Here is a 19,613-nt window from a genome sequence, read left to right on the forward strand (position 1 = left end):
CTCTATTTGCAGACCGTGAAACTCTGATGAGGATTTTTTTTTTAACAGAGTTTTATATAGCGCAAACTTGACCCGAATCGGGTATCCGAGCGCATTACATAGCACCAGTTGCGTTACATGAGGATACATTCATTTTTATTTTATTTGGTTTTTTTTTTGTTAGGCATGGGTAGATTAAGTGTTTTGCCCAGAATCACAGGATGTTCAGAGTTGTTGCCGAGACTCAAACCTGGTTCCCCAGATTCGAGGTCGACGTCCCTAGCCGTTAGGAAAACTCCTCTCCCACAGTATACACCACAGAGGATTAAAAAGTATCTACTAAGTACAGTGTTAATTCTATGCAAACAGTCTCCAAAGAGGGACTAATTACTAAAAATACCAGAGCCCCAAAGGTGCTAAAGGTCATACTTCTCGCAGCCTTCGCAATGTGCTGAAATCTTTACAGATCGCCCATCTTCAGTAGCTAATCAAGCACATGTACATAGGTAAGTACCTGACGCACACAGTCTTCTGTCTTATGTAGAAATTGTTATGGCCAAACATGTATCAAAATACTCAAGGCTGCTTATAATACTTAGTATGTACTACATAGAGTCTTGACCTTGTTGGAAACTTATTTTTTTGCCGAGCCAAAAAACTTGCGTTGAAAATACTAGAAACAAGTAGTCAACTGTCACCTGCATACAGTTAGCCCTTTATAGAAACATTTGTAATATGTTCAATATCTCCACATACCTACGGTGGATTAGGAGCACAACTATTTTATTAACACTTACACCCAGGGCTTTAAGTGGGCCGGGTCTCACCGGTGCTGAGCACCGGCAGTTTTTTAATGCGGGCCTCTAAAAGGGTCTCTATTGGTCTCTATTTTGTGCCCTGGCACAGGCGGTCCGTTTTTTCTCAGACTGCAATGACACCAGGCACACCGATGTGCGCATGCTCACACTGCTCACTTCTCACTAGTGGAGAAGTTACGGCATGACGTCATGCCAGGTGAGCGTTGTAAGGAAAGGGAAATCCTTTAAAGAGTCATTTTCTCTATGGATTTCCCTTCTCTTTTTGAAACTCAGGAGCAGCAACATTGCTGTGGTGTGACCTGGGCTTTAAGTGGACGTTTTTTCAATATTCTATATAACAAGCCATAGTTGCTAGTTATTTATCTTATGCAACTAACAACCATTGACAAAGCCAATAGTCCTGACTTGTTGTAGGTATGATGTTACTTGTTGCATCATATATCTGGATGCAATGACAAACCGCAAAATACAAGTAGAGCGGCACACTGATAAGCACAGATTCATAGCTTGCGTGTTTAAGGCAAGTCCTTAATAATATTAGCCACGCCCCTTTGACAGACCCCCCCCACTTTTTTCATTCCACTTAAAACCCTGCTTTTTAAACCCATTATCGGGACCCATACTGTACAAAATCATGAACAGCAGTAATAGAATACTTACCTACCACTATATTAATTATAAAACAAACTAACAATGTCATACAAGATGACATAGAACATGTCATGAATGATTTAATGTAAGGCCATAAGCAGTGCATGGTGTGGGTGCGAGTTATAATTAGCTCTGTACTCTAACTATAACTGGTGATTTTCTGTGGGTTTTTTTAAACGTTAATGCCATTGATCTTTTCACCCAACTATAGGTTAGTTTAACATATATATATATATAATTTCCTACTGGCGGTCGCCAGTAGGTAGTTATAGTTAGGACCTATTTTCCATAGGAAATCCGCAACATTCTATTTCCAATAACTTTGGCGCCGGTTGACAAATCTTCGCAAAATTTTCAAAACTTTTGGCCAGCTCCGGTCCGCTCCTATCCTGAAAGTCTTGGGGTAATTTGTCAAGCAAGGCCGAGAAAAAAGGGGGGTCCCAAAACATGTTTTCCCCATGCAATTTTCCATAAGTAACATTTAGTCGCAGCTACAGCCCGAAATTCTGAATGGAATTACGCCAAATTTGGCAAAAAGGTAGCCCTTGGTTCAGAGTCGTGCCTTTTGGTTAAGTGGTGAAAATCCGTTCAGTAGTTCCTGAGAAAATCAATAAGTAAAATCACATATATATCTATGGGCGCGGTGGATCCGCGCACCCTCCCGATCACAAGCTGTATGCTAATTGGCTGTCAACACTCCAAATGAGGAAGTGTTGACAGCCATCTTGTGCCTCTGTAGAACCGAGGCACAAGAAAGCAGAGAAAAAAAACTAGCAAAACGCAAAAAGGGGGCAGGGTAGAAACACCCTGATCCCCTAGGCCTGCTTAGGGGCTCCCACAAGGACCCCAAATTTTATTTTATTTTTTTAAACAAATCGGCGAGATTCGCGATCCCTGGCACATACTGGAGGTACCTGGTGGGCTACTTGTCCCCAGGGACCCTCAGGATTGAAGAGGAATTAATTCCCCAACTTATAATGCGCCACAGGGCATGTTTGCACACATGTATTTGGTATTTGGTATTTGGAGGAGTATTTATAGAGCGCGGCATTCGCTCCGGAAGGAGCATCATGGCGCTGAAAATCCTTGAAGACAGGTCACAGAGAGAAAGGGGGAAGACTAGATGGATGCTTTGGTCCAGTCGTCGGAGAGATTAAAAATCCAAGTTTTAAGAGATTTCCTAAAGGGTTTCTCAAGTGTCTGAAATCTGAGGTGTCTCGGCATGCTGTTCCAGGCTCTAATAGCCAGGGTGCTAAGGGTTTTTCCGCCTTTGGATTTCAGGTTGAACTTGGTGGAGATCATGAAGTTTTCATGAGAAGATCGGAGGGAACGGCTCGGATTGTAATGTGGAAAACGCTTGGTAAGATAAGAGGGACCTGTTTTGTTAAAGGCTCGGAAGGCAACAATGAGAATCTTTGAGTATTCTCTTGTGCAAAGGGAGCCAATGTAAGGTCTTCAGGGCTGAGGAGATTGAGGATTTGCGTGGAAGTTTTAGGACGAGGCGGGCAGCAGTGTGTAGAACGCTTTGAAGTTTAGAGAGAGTAGACTTCTTGGTCCCTGCCAGAAGGCTGTTGCAGTAGTCTACACGTGAGAGTATGGGGGCTACAGTTACTGTCTTGCTAGAATCGAGGGGGAGAAAATCAAAGAATTTTCTCAGGGATTTGATTATGCCGAAGCATTTTCCTGCTACGGACGTGACATGGTGATCGAAAGAAAGGTCGGAGTCAAAGAGGACTCCGAGATTCCGGGCAGAGGTGACGGTCTGGGGGGGAGCAACAGAGTTATCAGGCCACCACAGGGCAGGACAGAAAGAGGCATTCTTTCCAATGGGGAGGATCTCAGTTTTGTTTGAGTTGCACCGAAGGTGGTTAGTGTCCATCAATTGGAATACTGCGGTTAGGCAGTGTTTCAGATTGAGCTCTGCCTTGTTGGAATTGTCGTCAAGGGGGATGATCAACTGAGTATCATCGGCATATGAAGTGACAGTTATGCCGAATGATTCAATCAGGGTGAGCAGAGGGATAAGATAGATGTTAAAGAGGAGGGGGCTTAAGATGGACCCTTGGGGGACTCCGGAGGACACCTTTTTCTCATTGGATTGAAAGGAACCCAAGGTGACAGTTTGGGACCTATCGCTGAGAAAAGATCTAATCCATGATAGGGCTGAGTTGGTGATGCCGATGTCCTTAAGTCTATTGATCAAGATGGAGTGGGATATGGTATCGAAAGCTGCCGTAAGGTCAAGAAGGATCAGAATGGCCTTCTTCCTTTGGTCTTGCAATGTTTTAATGGTGTCGGTCAGTTCGATTAGGGCAGTTTCGGTAGAATGTTTAGACCGGAACCCGGATTGCTGGGAATGGAGTATGTTGTGGGATTCCAGAAAGGTTTTAAGTTCTTTATGGACTAGCTGTTCAGTTATTTTGCCCAGGGCGGGGAGGAGGGTGATAGGGCGGAGGTTGGTCAAGTCCGTTGAGGATTTGTTGGCTTTTTTCATCAGTGGCTTGACCACGCCTTTTTTCCATGAGAGGGGAACAGAACCAGAACTGAGGGACGGGTTGATGATGTCATTGACGATAGGGTTGATCTCATCAATGATGAGATGAAGAATCTTAGGGGGGCAGGGGTCAGAGGGGGATCCAGATTTGCAAGAGAGGATCGCTTCTCTGGTCTGGGCCAGAGTCACCGGAGTGAAGTTTTTGAGACTGTTAACAGTCAGGCAGGGTTGGTCGGGGTCGAGGGATTTGTGAGTTGAAGGGGGAGGGGGGGGAAGTTTTTTTGAATGGAGGTGATTTTATCGTCAAAGTAATCAGAAATTTTGTCACATAGCTCTTGGGATGGGGGGATTTCGGGTTGGAGAGCTTTGGGGTGGGTGAAAGTCTTCACAATTGAAAATAAGGTTTTTTGCTTTTGGCTGGCTTCTTTAATGGCATTTACGTAGTATGTTCTCTTGGCCGATTTGATGGTAGAGAGATAGTTTTTCCTCTGGAGAATATAGGTGTTTCAGTCATCATTATCGTAGGATCTACGCCATTTACGTTCCGCTTTCCTGCAGAGTAGATGAGCGGAGGCTAATTCAGGAGTGTACCAGGGAGCTTTGATTTTGGTTTTCTTCAATATTCTATCCTGATGATTGGATGTGCATCGTTTAGCGATTTCTTGTGAGAGCCAATTGTGAAGGCGGTCTGCATCTCTGTTGATGTTACCGGATAGGGAGGGGGCGTTGGTTAGGGAAAAGGGATTGAGAGTGAGATTTTTCTGGACAGTTTTCCAGTTTGTAGAGTGAGCAAGGTGAGGAATGTGTTTATTGCTGGTAGAAGGGTGGCAGCTAGGGATGTGGAAGGGGATCAGGTAATGATCCGTCCATATCTGGGGTAGGGGGGGCAGGGTAGTGATGGAAGGGAAATTGGAGCAAACACCGTCCAAGGTGTGGCCAAGAGAGTGAGTAGGCAACGTGACACTTTGTTGTAGGTTAAAGATTTCAAGTGTCTGAAAAAAGTTGCTGGTTTGAGAGTCGGCGAAGGTCTCAAGGTGTAGATTAAAGTCTCCTAGCAGGGTAAAGTGTGGGTAACGGAGTAAGAAGTGTCCTAGAGCGTCATTCAGGGAGTCGAGAAATTTAGCAGTGTTGCCGGGTGGGCGGTAGATCAGGCCACCGGAGAGGGAAAGGGATTGGCTGAGTTTGATGGAAAAGCCTAATCCCTCTGCGTCAATGAGAGGGTCGCGGCAGAAGGTGTGACAGTTAAAGGTGTTCTTCAGTATAATTGCAACACCTCCTCCTCTACCTTTCTGTCTATCCTGTCTGTGGAAGGAGTAACCCTGTGGGAGGGCTACGGCTATGTCGGGGTTGCTGTCTTCAGTGAGCCAGGTTTCAGTGATCATGAGGCAGTCGAGGTCATAGTCAATGATGAGATCGTGAATGTCTTGACTATGTTTACACATCGACCGGGCATTTATCAGGCCACCTGTGAAGAAGGGGCGTTGGTGATTTGGGGGGGGTTGGCTGGTCGTGGTCGAGAGAGTGACCAGCGGCATTTGATGCAGCTGGTAGGGCCGACTACTTTTGATATGTCAAACTTGCATGAGCAGCCAGAGCTGTCTCGGAGGCGGAGAAGGTCGTTGGGTGCATACCTGATACTAGGAGGTGTTTGGGCAGGGGTTCCTGTGCCTTGCGCGGTCTTGGTGCGGACGGGCGCAGACGGGCTTGCCTTAGGCGCGCCTTCGGCGCGCAAACGGCGCTCCCGCTGCGCTCGTCCGCTGCGCGTCCTATGCATGCACATTTGTAGGGAGAGAAAGGGGGCGTGGCCTCCAAGGGGGCGGAGTCAGCGCGCACGCCGCTGGTGATGGCGGCTGCAGGCAAGGAACTGAGAAGGCGCGAACAGCCTTTGAAATCAGCTGAGCGCTAAGGTGAGAGCGAGCGCTGAGTTGTGCTTCGTTTTAAAAGACAAGTAAATAGTGACACCACACAGGAGACCGAGTGCAGTGAAATGTACAGTTTTTTTTAAAAACAACAGAGTACCTCCAGCCCCGGCTTCCGCCTCAGGACTGGGTCATGGTTTACTGTCACCTCAGGCCCCGCCCCCTTCCTTCACCATTGTGCAAACGCGCCCCCCTCGAGAGTTGTAAGTTGGGGAATTAATACCCCTTCAATACTGATGGTCCCAGAGGGCCAACTAGCCCACCAGGTATCTCCAGTATGCGCCAGGGAGCTGCGTTACAGACAGGTGTTCAGAGACCACGCCCCTTTTTACACCTCTCTGCAACGCAGCTCTGTGGCACTAACTGGAGGTACCTGGTGGGCTTGTTGGAACCAAGGGACACTCAGGGTTCAAGGAGACTTTATCCCTCAAATTAAAACGGCCACAGGGCTTGTTTGCACATGTCAGTTTAGCCCCCCCCCCCCTTCACCAGTGTGCAAACGAGCCCTGTGGCGCATTTTAAGAGGTAGTTTTAATCCCCCTGCCCTATTATGTACTAGGGGCTTACAGAGGAGGTCATTCTAATCACAGGGGTACCCCAACGCATATTGTTCCCTAGTGTATGTAGGTGTTTTAACTGTATTCCAAGTGTCTTTTAGCATAGCACTGGCTCTAGGACTCACTAACCCTTGCACTCCTCTAGTGACCCATTCAGCACCATGTACTAATCCATTCACTGCGCCAAAACCGAAACACTTATCAAATTCACCCAGGCACTCTCCTTGCAGTACTCTAATCATTCAGTCAGTTCCCAAGTACTCATGCAGCGAGCCAGGCCTTAGCACATGGACTGCTTCAAACGCCTATCCACTATGCATGCAGTCCTCTAACCACCTACACACTTGTCTTTAACACCTTCAATTCCCTAGTCAGTATCCATACACTTCCAGGAAACACCCTGTCACTCCCCTTGCTCTCCTCTAGTGACCCATTTAGCACCATGTACTAATCCATTCACTGTGCCAAAACCGAAACACTTGTAAATTCACCCAGGCACTCTCCTTGCAGTACTCTAATCATTCAGTCAGTACCCAAGTACTCATGCACTGAGCCAGGCCTTAGCACATGGACTGCTTCAAACGCCTATTCGCTATGCATGCAGTCCCCTAACTAACCATCACACTTGTAGTTCCGCACTTATACATCCAACAAAAAAAAACATTTCAGTTTCAATATTTTCAAAAACATTTTAATTTCTATTTATATTAAAAATATGTAATGTAATTTAAAAAATAAAATATGTAAAAATAAACAGTTAAATTGTTATAAAAAATACATATACTAGTATTACATTTAAAAATTATCATTTAAAAAACCTTCGAAATTCACTGAAAAAACCATAGGTTTCAGGGTTGTTATGGTTAGCTGGGGATTTCACTTGTAGAAAACCATTGAAATTCCTCCGTTATAGTTAGTTCTGCTAACTATAACTCGCGTGCCCGCAATCCACTGCTGATGATGTCACATATTACATCATTCATGACATGGTCAGTGACATCACTGATGACATCATCCAGTGAATGTGGTTTGGTTCGGTATTTAAATATGTATTATATATATATATATATATATATATATATATAGCAATCTTCATTGTAGAATGAGTGGATATATAAATATCAGGATGGAGGATTTAGTAGCAGTGTGATTGACTGTTTACTTGACTAATTTATAGTGTCTCACTAAATATATTGGATAATTCCTAACTATAACATGTCTGAAACCTCAGTGAATATGTATGTGTGTGTATATATATATATATATATATATATATATATATATTCTGCTCCAAAGGTTGTCCACCAGGTGAGCAGCACTCGATCAGCAGCTTTGTTTATGATAGGCATGGACGAGGATCCGCTTGTAGAAGCCGCTCCGTAGTGGAATTGCCTGACGCGTTTCGAAGCTCCATATGCTTCTCTTCAGAGGCTTTAACGGAGACGGTGTGTGCAAGCGCTGAACCTACTTCGCCATTTTCATATTGCACTCCCACCAATGGGAAGCTCGAATGAGACTGTGCATTGTGGGAAATATGGTCCGGATAGCACACAAATCTTGTCCTGTATGGACCCTGCAAGTGGACTCGTCCTCAATCCTGTTTGCCGCTGCTGGCCCACATTACTGACATGATGGTTACCATGTCAGGTGGCCCCCGTAACATTACGGGGTGGTGCAAGCTCCGCGGCAGGACGGCCGCGTGTTACATTCTGCTCCAAAGGTTGTCCACCAGGTGAGCAGCACTCGATCAGCAGCTTTGTTTATGATAGGCATGGACGAGGATCCGCTTGTAGAAGCCGCTCCGTAGTGGAATTGCCTGACGCGTTTCGAAGCTTCATATGCTTCTCTTCAGAGGCTTTAACGGAGACGGTGTGTGCAAGCGCTGAACCTACTTCGCCATTTTCATATTGCACTCCCACCAATGGGAAGCTCGAATGAGACTGTGCATTGTGGGAAATATGGTCCGGATAGCACACAAATCTTGTCCTGTATGGACCCTGCAAGTGGACTCGTCCTCAATCCTGTTTGCCGCTGCTGGCCCACATTACTGACATGATGGTTACCATGTCAGGTGGCCCCCGTAACATTACGGGGTGGTGCAAGCTCCGCGGCAGGACGGCCGCGTGTTACATTCTGCTCCAAAGGTTGTCCACCAGGTGAGCAGCACTCGATCAGCAGCTTTGTTTATGATAGGCATGGACGAGGATCCGCTTGTAGAAGCCGCTCCGTAGTGGAATTGCCTGACGCGTTTCGAAGCTCCATATGCTTCTCTTCAGAGGCTTTAACGGAGACGGTGTGTGCAAGCGCTGAACCTACTTCGCCATTTTCATATTGCACTCCCACCAATGTTACGGGGGCCACCTGACATGGTAACCATCATGTCAGTAATGTGGGCCAGCAGCGGCAAACAGGATTGAGGACGAGTCCACTTGCAGGGTCCATACAGGACAAGATTTGTGTGCTATCCAGACCATATTTCCCACAATGCACAGTCTCATTCGAGCTTCCCATTGGTGGGAGTGCAATATGAAAATGGCGAAGTAGGTTCAGCGCTTGCACACACCGTCTCCGTTAAAGCCTCTGAAGAGAAGCATATGGAGCTTCGAAACGCGTCAGGCAATTCCACTACGGAGCGGCTTCTACAAGCGGATCCTCGTCCATGCCTATCATAAACAAAGCTGCTGATCGAGTGCTGCTCACCTGGTGGACAACCTTTGGAGCAGAATGTAACACGCGGCCGTCCTGCCGCGGAGCTTGCACCACCCCGTAATGTTACGGGGGCCACCTGACATGGTAACCATCATGTCAGTAATGTGGGCCAGCAGCGGCAAACAGGATTGAGGACGAGTCCACTTGCAGGGTCCATACAGGACAAGATTTGTGTGCTATCCAGACCATATTTCCCACAATGCACAGTCTCATTCGAGCTTCCCATTGGTGGGAGTGCAATATGAAAATGGCGAAGTAGGTTCAGCGCTTGCACACACCGTCTCCGTTAAAGCCTCTGAAGAGAAGCATATGGAGCTTCGAAACGCGTCAGGCAATTCCACTACGGAGCGGCTTCTACAAGCGGATCCTCGTCCATGCCTATCATAAACAAAGCTGCTGATCGAGTGCTGCTCACCTGGTGGACAACCTTTGGAGCAGAATATATATATATATATATATATATATACACACACACATACATATTCACTGAGGTTTCAGACATGTTATAGTTAGGAATTATCCAATATATTTAGTGAGACCAGACGACATCGTGATGTTAATTCCTGCATTAACAGCAAGCCATTAATCCGCCTCACCTACCTGGATTCTTGATGCATTCTGGGAACTGTAGTGCACATGTATCCAGTGCACTACAGAAGGTGACAAAGGACTATGCACCAGTGGGTGGGGCGGACCTAAACCAATCATCTAGGGGCTATCATTTCAAATACACGTTGTTACCTGCATATTCCCCACAAGACTCCTGGCGCTGAAGAAGGCATATGTGATGCCGAAATGCATTCGCCGTTTGTGATAGAATAAAGTGGCCTCCCTGCTTACCCCAACTGCGGCCTCTGCTCTTTCTTTGGAGGAGTTTCCGTGATGTTTTTCGCGCGCATGTCAGAGGCGCGCTTCAGAGGCACCCGCATCCTTAAGCTGGCCTTGGCTTCGCTGGCATCTGCTGCGGCGGACTTTGTTTGTTTCCAGGGTACTGGATTACCAAGGCACACCCCCGGGTCCAGGAAGAAATGGGGCGGTGACGGAGTTATTCAACTCTACCTTGGGCGCGACTGGATTCCCGGTCCTGCCCCCGCTGAATGGAAACCTGTGCCTGGAGGTTGATGCGGTCTGGGGACCCAGGAGGACATTGCCATTCACACAACATGCAGGGGATGTGACCAGACGACATCGTGATGTTAATTCCTGCATTAACAGCAAGCCATTAATCCGCCTCACCTACCTGGATTCTTGATGCATTCTGGGAACTGTAGTGCACATGTATCCAGTGCACTACAGAAGGTGACAAAGGACTATGCACCAGTGGGTGGGGCGGACCTAAACCAATCATCTAGGGGCTATCATTTCAAATACACGTTGTTACCTGCATATTCCCCACAAGACTCCTGGCGCTGAAGAAGGCATATGTGATGCCGAAATGCATTCGCCGTTTGTGATAGAATAAAGTGGCCTCCCTGCTTACCCCAACTGCGGCCTCTGCTCTTTCTTTGGAGGAGTTTCCGTGATATATACACACACACACACATATTAGTTTGCAGGTCTGCACGTGCTCAACATATAGCACATCTGCCAACTCGCCCACATTTGGTGGCTGTTACCGTCTTTTTACCGGTAAGCCTGTGCTGTACAGGTGATGACGTGCCCAGGTAGTGCCTTTCAGCTGCTGCTCCTAGGGATCCAGCAGTTTGCCCTGAGTATCCCTAGAGCAGATGGTCTTATTGTAAGGCTTTGGGTGCTTTGTGGGGTGGAATGAAGGCTGTCCGATTATTTTGCAGTTTGATTCCTTAGTCGTCAATCACTACGCTTGTCTGTGTTCACGAAAAAATATCTAACTTCATGACAAACTATCGGATAACTATTTTTAAAAGTACTATTTGTTTAGCCACTTCCCTTCAACCAATAAATGAATGTCTTCGTGGAGGGCATGTAAACACGTCCCTGGAATCATTTCCTTAAATTAGAGCCCTCATCAGCCTGCCAATTGTGACTTGGACGTTTCCGGCTCTGGTAGGTGGGTACTGGCCTCTGAGAGGGAGCTGCTAGGGGCTGGCACACAGGGGTTAATCTGCCGCAGGCCCGTGTCTGGCACTGCCGGCGGTTTTAAAAGTCATTCATTGTTTACGGATGTTGATCCCGAAGTTATTAATAAATCAGGAGGGAGGCCTTCAAATGTATCTTTAATGCCTTTGGTTCGGAGTATTGTCTAATGCATTTTTTTCTCTAGCAGGCAAAACCTCTCTCCTCGGCCCGAGTGGCTTCGGAGCTCGGGTAGGGCACGGGTGTTGCACTGCATTGCTGGCATGTCGGGTGTGAAGTGTGCAGCCGTTTGACTTTATTTTTTATTTTTATCGCGATCACTTGCTGTCTGCTAACAACGGTGGACGGGAGCTGCATGTCCAGTGCCAGACAAGAGTAATGGGACTAAAACGCTGGCACCGACTTACCAGCTCGTACCTGTGAGACACGTCGACTGCTCCTTGTGTGTGTAGTTTTCCGTGACGCATGATGGGCCTCGGAAATTGAGGTAGCGGTACAAGTGAATCCGAGTAAGTTCGCATTAGCCACGACATACCCCCCCCCCCCGGTTTGCTTTAAAAAAAAAAAAAAGTTTATTCTTTATTCTTTCTGGCAATAAGATCTTGGAAAGTATTTAACTTTTTTACACTTGATGGTTTCCTTAAACCGCAGGCCGATCGGGTTTTCGGAGTAATTGCTAGGCAACGTGGAATGCTGATTCAGGCTGACAAGTCGAGGTCCCTCCCATCCCGGAGTCAGGCCATGCAGCACTGCAGCTCCCAGCGCCGCGGACCTTGAACTGCCGTGGGAGAGCGGGGCTGGGCTTGGAAAGGGACAGCCGGGGCCCACGACACTTAACAGAGCGACGTGGGGGTCCAGGTTCGGCCTCTGGCCCCGGGAGGTAACTCTGCAGGACGGGACGGACCCTTTGAACACGCACATCTCCCGGGAGGACTCGCTTACCGTGGGCTGCCGCACTTTTTGTCTGCTACAAACTCTTGTGGTTTACGGCATGGTGCGTGTTAGTCTTTCAAAGACACAGCCCCTCCGGGTCTGCCACCTACAGTACGGACCTGAACACGCATTTTACCAGTTTCAGATCTGTTTTACTCCGTGAAGCGGTGCAGGTGAGACTCAGTTTCATGTGATGTTACAAGCCTGTGCGTAGCGGTCTCTGCCTGCAGTGTGCCTGCTCTCCAGCGCCGCGGGGCTGTTTTCCTTGGCAGTGTCCGACTTCTCCGGGAACCCGAGTGACTGAGTATTCACTTTGCAAAGGTCATTGTGCACCGAGAGTCATGTTTGTGCATGTGAAGATTACTGTCTCAGAGTTGATGAAGTTTTATTTTGAGTTCAGCCACTTTAATTGTAATGAATTGTGTTTACTTGAGGAAAGCATTTCAACGTGCATAATAAACGCCACTGTGATCGTTGCTGCCAGGCCGTGAATAGCACGTTAATTAATGAAGCTCACATCGTGATCCACCTCCCCAAAGGAAGGTTACCACCTGACTCCACAGCACTGCATATCCTGTCTCCTGTTTTAGGCTCATCAGGTGAGTTCTCGTATTGGCTCAGTGCAGGTAAACAGACTACATTTCCCAGCATGCATTAGTTTTCCTTCAAAGCTTGAGTCATGACTGGCTGTCCACGGTGAGTAAGGTGGCCACCCTGCTGTAGAAATAATTTTATCGAGAGAACACGGATACGTGTTTTTTGTGTAACGAGTGTAACTGCAGAAAGTAACGCTTGGCCTTAACGTGGAGCTATAAATCCGCACCCTGCGACTTGCTATGTGTGTCCTTTGGCTTATGGATCCAGTACTGTACAGAGGCGAGTGTACGTGGGCAGTCTATAAGAGGAAACTACCCCCGCCCCCTTCCGTCCTATTCTGTGGAATGACCCCGCCCCCTCGGTGTCTAAAGCTACTTACACTTATGTTAATGTTACCGCGCTATCTTGTTTTGAGTGCCTTAAGAATGTGTACTATACATATATATATATATATATATATATATTCACTGAAAAAACCATAGGTTTCACACATGTTATAGTTAGCGGAAATTTTACTGATAAAAAACCAATGAAATTGCCCCGTTATAGTTAGTGCTGGCAACTATAACTCACGCGACCGCAATCCTCTGCTGATGCTAATACTGTATTTAGACACTTATTTGCCCATGTCTTCTTCCATACATTTTTAGCTATACATATATTACAAATATTTTTTTTTCATAAAGACACATATGTCATCAGCAGAAGATTGCGGTCGCGTGAGTTATAGTTGCCAGCACTAACTATAACGGGGCAATTTCATTGGTTTTTTATCAGTAAAATTTCCGCTAACTATAACATGTGTGAAACCTATGGTTTTTTCAGTGAATTTGCAAGGTTTTTTAAATGCTAAGTGACTTTACGCCATTCGTGGCGTGCGCGCCCACTTAACGCAGTTCGTTCCGTGCGCGGTGCGCTTCGCGCACCGTGCACCCACTTTACGCAGTTAGTGCCGTGCCCACGTTACGCTAGATGGGCCATGTACGCACGATGCGCTTCGCGCACCGTGCGCACATGGAGGACATATTATGCGCTTCCTTGTGATAGGTAATCTGTTGAAATTTTTTGGGAAATTTCTGTGCTCTGAAAAGCCATGCACAAATGGTGGCCTTCGGCCACCATTTGCACAAGGGGTGGAGAAAGTGTGGATAGTGTTTTTTTTATTTTTATTTTTTTACCGTACGCTTACGGTAAGCGTACGGTAAGCGTACCCCGCGAAATTGCCGAAAAAAAAATAATGCAGTTTTTGCTCTTGGGGGATGTTTGGGGACTCCCTCAACATGACTATGTGAGAGGGAGTTGTCAAAACATCCCCGTAACATGTTTTTGGCCATCATGTTTGATACATAACACTCAGTGCGGTAGACAAAATGGCGGACGCCGCTTCCTGGTTTCTGCCGATTCGAATGTTTACTAAGATCTAAGAGCCAATCAGAATCGCGCTCGCGCACGCCACCGTACGCTTACCGTAAGCGTACGGTAAGCGTACCGTAAGCGGGCTCAGATATATATATTGATTTAAAGGCTATTTTCTCAGAATCTACTGAACAGATTTACACCAAACCTACAAAAGGCACTTCCTTGACCTAGGGACTACCTCTCTGCCAAATTTCTAGTAATTCTGTTCAGCCGTTCGGGCTGTAGCTCGTTCTAAAGGTCCTATGGAAAAATGCATGGGAAAAACGCGTTTTGGGACCCCCCTTTTATCTCAGCCCCCGCTTGACGAATCCCCCCGAGACTTTCAGGGTAGGAGCGGAGCGTAGCGCCCCACCTATTTTGAGAAATTCGCGAGGATTCGTCGACCGGCGCCAAAGTTATTCAAAATAGAATGTTGAGGTTTTCCTATGGAAACGTGGTCCTAACTATAACTACCTACTGGCGACCGCCAGTAGGTAATATATATATATATATATATATATATATATATATATATATATATATATATATATATATATATATACTCTTATATATGTGTATATCGGTACACGACTTTCCCTCGTTATGCAACAGTGGCTTGTGGGGAGGGAGTAGTGTAGGTTGTACTTGCTGCCGAGAATGGGGGATGATTTCAGTAGTATTTGAAGCAGTGACTGAGGGTGGTCCTATCCGACCCCTCTCCACCTGTGTTTATTTTTCGTTGCACGTGGCGCAGTGTGCGTGTACAGTGTGATATGTGATCCCCACGCCTGTCATCGGAGATGTAATGTTAGGGTTTATTTCTTGTTCCGACTTCACTAGTTTGCCCTTTCAAGCTTAATTAACATACTTAAATGTTCTCTTTTTTGGGCGATGAAGTGGCTGTTCAGCCATGCCAGTACATGCTATGCGCTGCCAAGTTTTTTTAACCTTGGCTTGAAATAGTGTTAACAAAAATCTAGTAAATCATATTTTTCTGTTCTCTAATGTTCTAATTCTTGTGAGTGCATCCCACGAGCCATGGCTTTTAACACGGATTGTTAATTGGAGTCTTATTTTTGTGTCGATTCTCTTAATATGAAATTGAAATTTAACAGTGAACGGATTAAATCAAAATTTTAGAACGTTGAAATGTTTAAATGACATACGGTCCCTGGTAGAGCGGAAGTTTTGTTGACTTTTTAACATCTAATATCTCTGTAAGATACTTTCAAACTTGCTTGAAGGCCTTTTATTAGGTCTTGCCTACAGATAGCTTTAGATGTTTTTTGTCTGCGACCTATTGTCTTTCATCAATTGAAATCTATACACAGTGTGCTTAGGGTCAGCCCACTGCTCTTGTTTGGATGGCTTTGTCTACCTCGTCTCCTTACTATTTATTCAATGGCTTTCCTCCATATTCTTTTTTTAACCAGATCTGAAGCATTTCTTATTTACTATCTTCTGATGGTATGATTTGTGTTTTTCCACTGCTTACTTTCAGGGACTTACTATTTAGGTCTCGCCTACTAAATATTGCAAGCTGTCTGGTTGCGAAACGCCTGTTGTGGCTTACTGATAAGCTACATTGGGCTTGGAACCTGCCTATTATTTACTATTGGTTGTATCGTCGCTCTTGTATGCTTGTTTCTTATTAAATGGCTTGCCTTGCCCTTCCTGTGTTTGTTCGTCTCCTGGAGCATAGTCTCGCTACCATCTTTCTTATTGGCTGACTTCTGTCCTACCACTGCTCACATTTATCACATTTAGGAAACTTAATTTTTTTCTTAAGCACTCCATGAGTGCATATGTTATATAGCTCTCTTGAATGTACTGATTGCCTCCCCCAAACACCTGCTGCCCCCGCTCGCGTTCTCTGTAGCTGTCTCCCTTTTGTGCTGCTCTTGTGCATATTCTACCTGTACTCTGTAGCTCCCACTCCTCTGGCCAGTGCAGGTATTTCAAGTTTATATATTTTTCGTTTTTTTGGGGGGAGGAAGTGGAAGCTGCTTTTGCTTTTGGGCGTATTGCTATATCAAAAGTGCTTTCGTACACATAATTTGTCTTTTATTTACTGATACAAGTGGGTTCCACCATCTTAGATCAGCCATTTAAGAAAGCAAAAGAAAGAGGATGGCTGCATTCGCAAACCTACAGAATGATGAAACAGGTAACAGGCGCCATATCATTGCTTCTTTTTAGGTTGAAGCCTACCAGACAGCACATCTGTCTGGCTTGCTGAAGACTTTATGGGCACATTCTGAAATCATCCTTGGGAATGCATTCCGCCCATTGCTTACTTACCATTGACTTTGTGATTTATAGCTCACAGATGCTTTCTTGCTATTTACTGGGTTTTAGACTGTCCCAACTTGTTAGCCCCTCCTGTGGAACCTGCCTGTTTACTCTATTCTTCCACGAGTGCTTGCTTTCTGTAAACAGGTCTTTAAATGTTGTTCTTATCTTATCATATTTGCTGTGCATTCAAAGACAGAGGTCAAATGCCAGGATCTGGCTTCTGAGTGAGCTTGGTATTTACTTTTCTCTCTCGGACTTCAAAGTGAGAGGATTTATCTGACAGTCTGTGGGTTTGAAAGGAAAGGCTCTTTTCAAGCACACAGCAAAATGTAAATGTCTGTAAATGAACTGTGCAACCATGTCAGAATATATCGGAATTAGGACAGCACAAATGAATCGCCTTTTTTGTAATTCTGAAGTGTTGAAAACAAATATTTTAATACGATCAAAAGAAATGAATACACTAGGTGATGCCCTTTCCACACGTTGTTTCTGCATTGTATAGTTTCAACAGTAAAGCTGCAGGTCTTTGCAAAGGTAAGTCATTTCATTTGAAAATGTGTTGTCTGTAATGACAATGTGCGCCCCTCCACTCTGCGCCCCTCCACTCTGCGGCCCGCCACTCTGCGCCCTTTTACTTTTAGCCATGCTAGACAGCAAGCACACTGATGTACAACATGGCTTAAAACACATTGGCAAAGCCAATGGCTCTTGCATAGATCAGACCTATTAAGCCAATGCATGTTTTTTCTTTATTCTTTTTTTAAGCAGCATACAGCATTGGCAAAGCCAATGTTGTGTAAATCAGAATTGCTTAGCTGTCTTGAGATACAATTGAAAGCTACTGATTTTTACCAGGCAACAACCCTGATGAGCACAAAAACATAATGCAGACATTGTCCACCCAATAAAGGGAGTCAGAAAAAAATAACTGTAGATATGTGAAGTTCTCAAGGCATCAAGAAGGTTCAAAGTTCTTAATCACCCCGTTTCCTCATGCTCACCCATCTCTTCATGTGGGATGTTCTTCTTGTAACTTTCTTTGAGGGTAACATCCCATTTTCCTCTTTCATTGATGTTCTTTTCTCTCATGCAGACCTTCAGCTTGGTTGGTCATGGCAGACCCACGCTGTTAAGATATTTCGTTTTCACCACTTCCATAGCTTTCCTCCTTGACGCACACTGTTGGGTTAATTTAGGGAAGAGTAGGATGTATGTTTTTTTTAAACCAGGGCCTACCCTACTGTCTGATATCAGCAGTTTCCTTGCCCTCTTCCTACATTCTACTCAAATGAATCCTCCCAATCGCTCCTAAATGCTTTTTGAGTTGTCTTCAGCCTTCACTTATCTCCAGGTGTATAGTAAAAGGAGAGGGGTCGCCCTGCATACCTAGGAACCTGAATTATAAAATATGAAAATAAATACTGCTTCCTTTTGGTGTAATTTGAAAAACAAATGACGTATTTTAATTCTTTAAAAAAAAGTTTTTTACAATGCATTTATTAATCACTTTTAACGTACTGAATGATTTTGTAGAACTGAACTTTACTTAAATGTATTTTGTAAACGGTTTTAATTAACCACATACAATAAAGGTTACTTACTACTTTAAAAAAAAAAAAAAAGTATAGGGAACTTGATGTTGTCCGAAAGGTTACTTTAAATTATTTTGTGTTACAAGACATACAGTAAATAACAAAAACAAAAACACGATACTCTGTCACTTAAGCAGTCAATGCATTTGTTTATTTAGGTAACTTAGATAATGATTCATAGGTGTGGTGACGGCACAATGATCAGGCTTGTCAAATATGCTTTTAATGTTGAGAAAACGTCTTGGATGTGAACGAAAGATGCCAATGATTTGAATAGCTGTCATTGAACAAAACCTATTGAGACCAGGCCTGAATATGAGGACTGTCTCCTAAGATTCCTCTAAAGAGGAGGGACAGTCCAAGGGGAGAGTAATATCAATGCTTTGACACTTATGGGAGTATTTTTAAGAATCTTCATCAGTACAGGTGCAAAGCCTTTTGTAGTGTAGAAACTCTTGCTCAATGAAACAGTGTATGCTCTACAGCTATATATCATTGAAGTAATCTTAGTGCGGACAGCATGACCAAATTGTAAAATCATGGACAGGCAATAAAACCAGTGCCTAACGCTTGGGGTTTGACCAAAGTTATTGGACATTTTCCCTGTGGTTCGTGCAGTGTTTGCCACCTACCTGCCCCCACGAAAACATTAAGTCTGGGGTGTGACAAGATTTGGACTCAACGTTCCTTCACCAATTGCAATTGAACCAATGTGGTCTACCTTATTACGTGCCCATGCGGATTAAGGTATGTGGGTATGACCACACGCAAAATAAAAAAACGGCTGTGTGAACACCGTAGTAACATCGGTTGTAAAAAGAGTACTACCAGATTGACTGAACATTTTCTGCAGTCGAATCATACCACCGACATGCGTTGGACAATCATTGAACAAGTCAAATCAGGAAATTAGACGTCTAAGCTGTTGTGTCGAGAAAGAACAGCGGTGGGTTTACCGCCTTGCCACACACGTGTATGAACTTAATGATGATATCCCGTGGGGTTCTGTATTGCGACGCTGAAGTCTCTAAGACCGGTTTCTTGTCTTTAAACCACCGTAAAACCCTAATTCAGACATATGTCTATCAACCTCTTTGCTCTTCTATACGCATACACGTTAGTCCACACTATAATGGGGCACAATGCTATTGGGATCTCTTTTTCTTTGATTCACATAATATAAGACTCTACTTTGTCCCTTCTGACTGTGCCTCAGATTTTCTCAGGTCAATGCTTGGTCTTGGCAATGAGCAAAAAGCACAGTTATGGTTTTTTAACCGCAAAACTCTGCATGGACCTAGCATAGACACACATGTAGTGGGTACTATAATTTATAATACCGCATTTTATTAGATACAAAATGACAAACTTGAGCCAATAAAGTTTTTTTCGTTTTCAATTGTGCCTTAGTCACTTGCAGGGTAGTGCACTAGTATTCAGTGCACCCGGCTTGCGGTAAGGCACGCGTGCACACTTACACTTCATCGCACGCTACAGTCGACAGTCTAGAAACCTAACAAACATAACAAGTTAGATAAAGGTATTCTTCTTCTATTGGTGTAAGGTTAACGCTCTAGTTTCCCGAGTCGCCCGGCTAGTGGCTAGGTAGGCGC

The 19,613-nt window shown here is 45.0% G+C and overlaps 1 protein-coding gene across 4 annotated transcripts in view; it reads left to right on the plus strand.

Moving 5' to 3' along the window:
- MTUS1 (microtubule associated scaffold protein 1) overlaps positions 1-19,613 on the plus strand; it is a 1,021,263-nt gene that overhangs the window by 199,302 nt on the left and 802,348 nt on the right. Inside the window, exon 1 of one of the 4 annotated variants that reach the window (XM_085642000.1) lies at positions 11,913-12,288. The exons of 2 other annotated variants lie outside the window; for them this stretch is intronic. The gene's annotated coding sequence lies outside the window, so the exon portion shown is untranslated. Of the gene's footprint in view, positions 1-11,912; positions 12,289-19,613 lie in introns of those variants that run through there. One more of the 4 variants, XM_085642002.1, reaches the window with a different exon arrangement.

Source organism: Triturus cristatus, chromosome 2_2 (genome assembly GCF_964204655.1).
Source record: "Triturus cristatus chromosome 2_2, aTriCri1.1, whole genome shotgun sequence".
Lineage (NCBI taxonomy): Eukaryota > Metazoa > Chordata > Amphibia > Caudata > Salamandridae > Triturus > Triturus cristatus.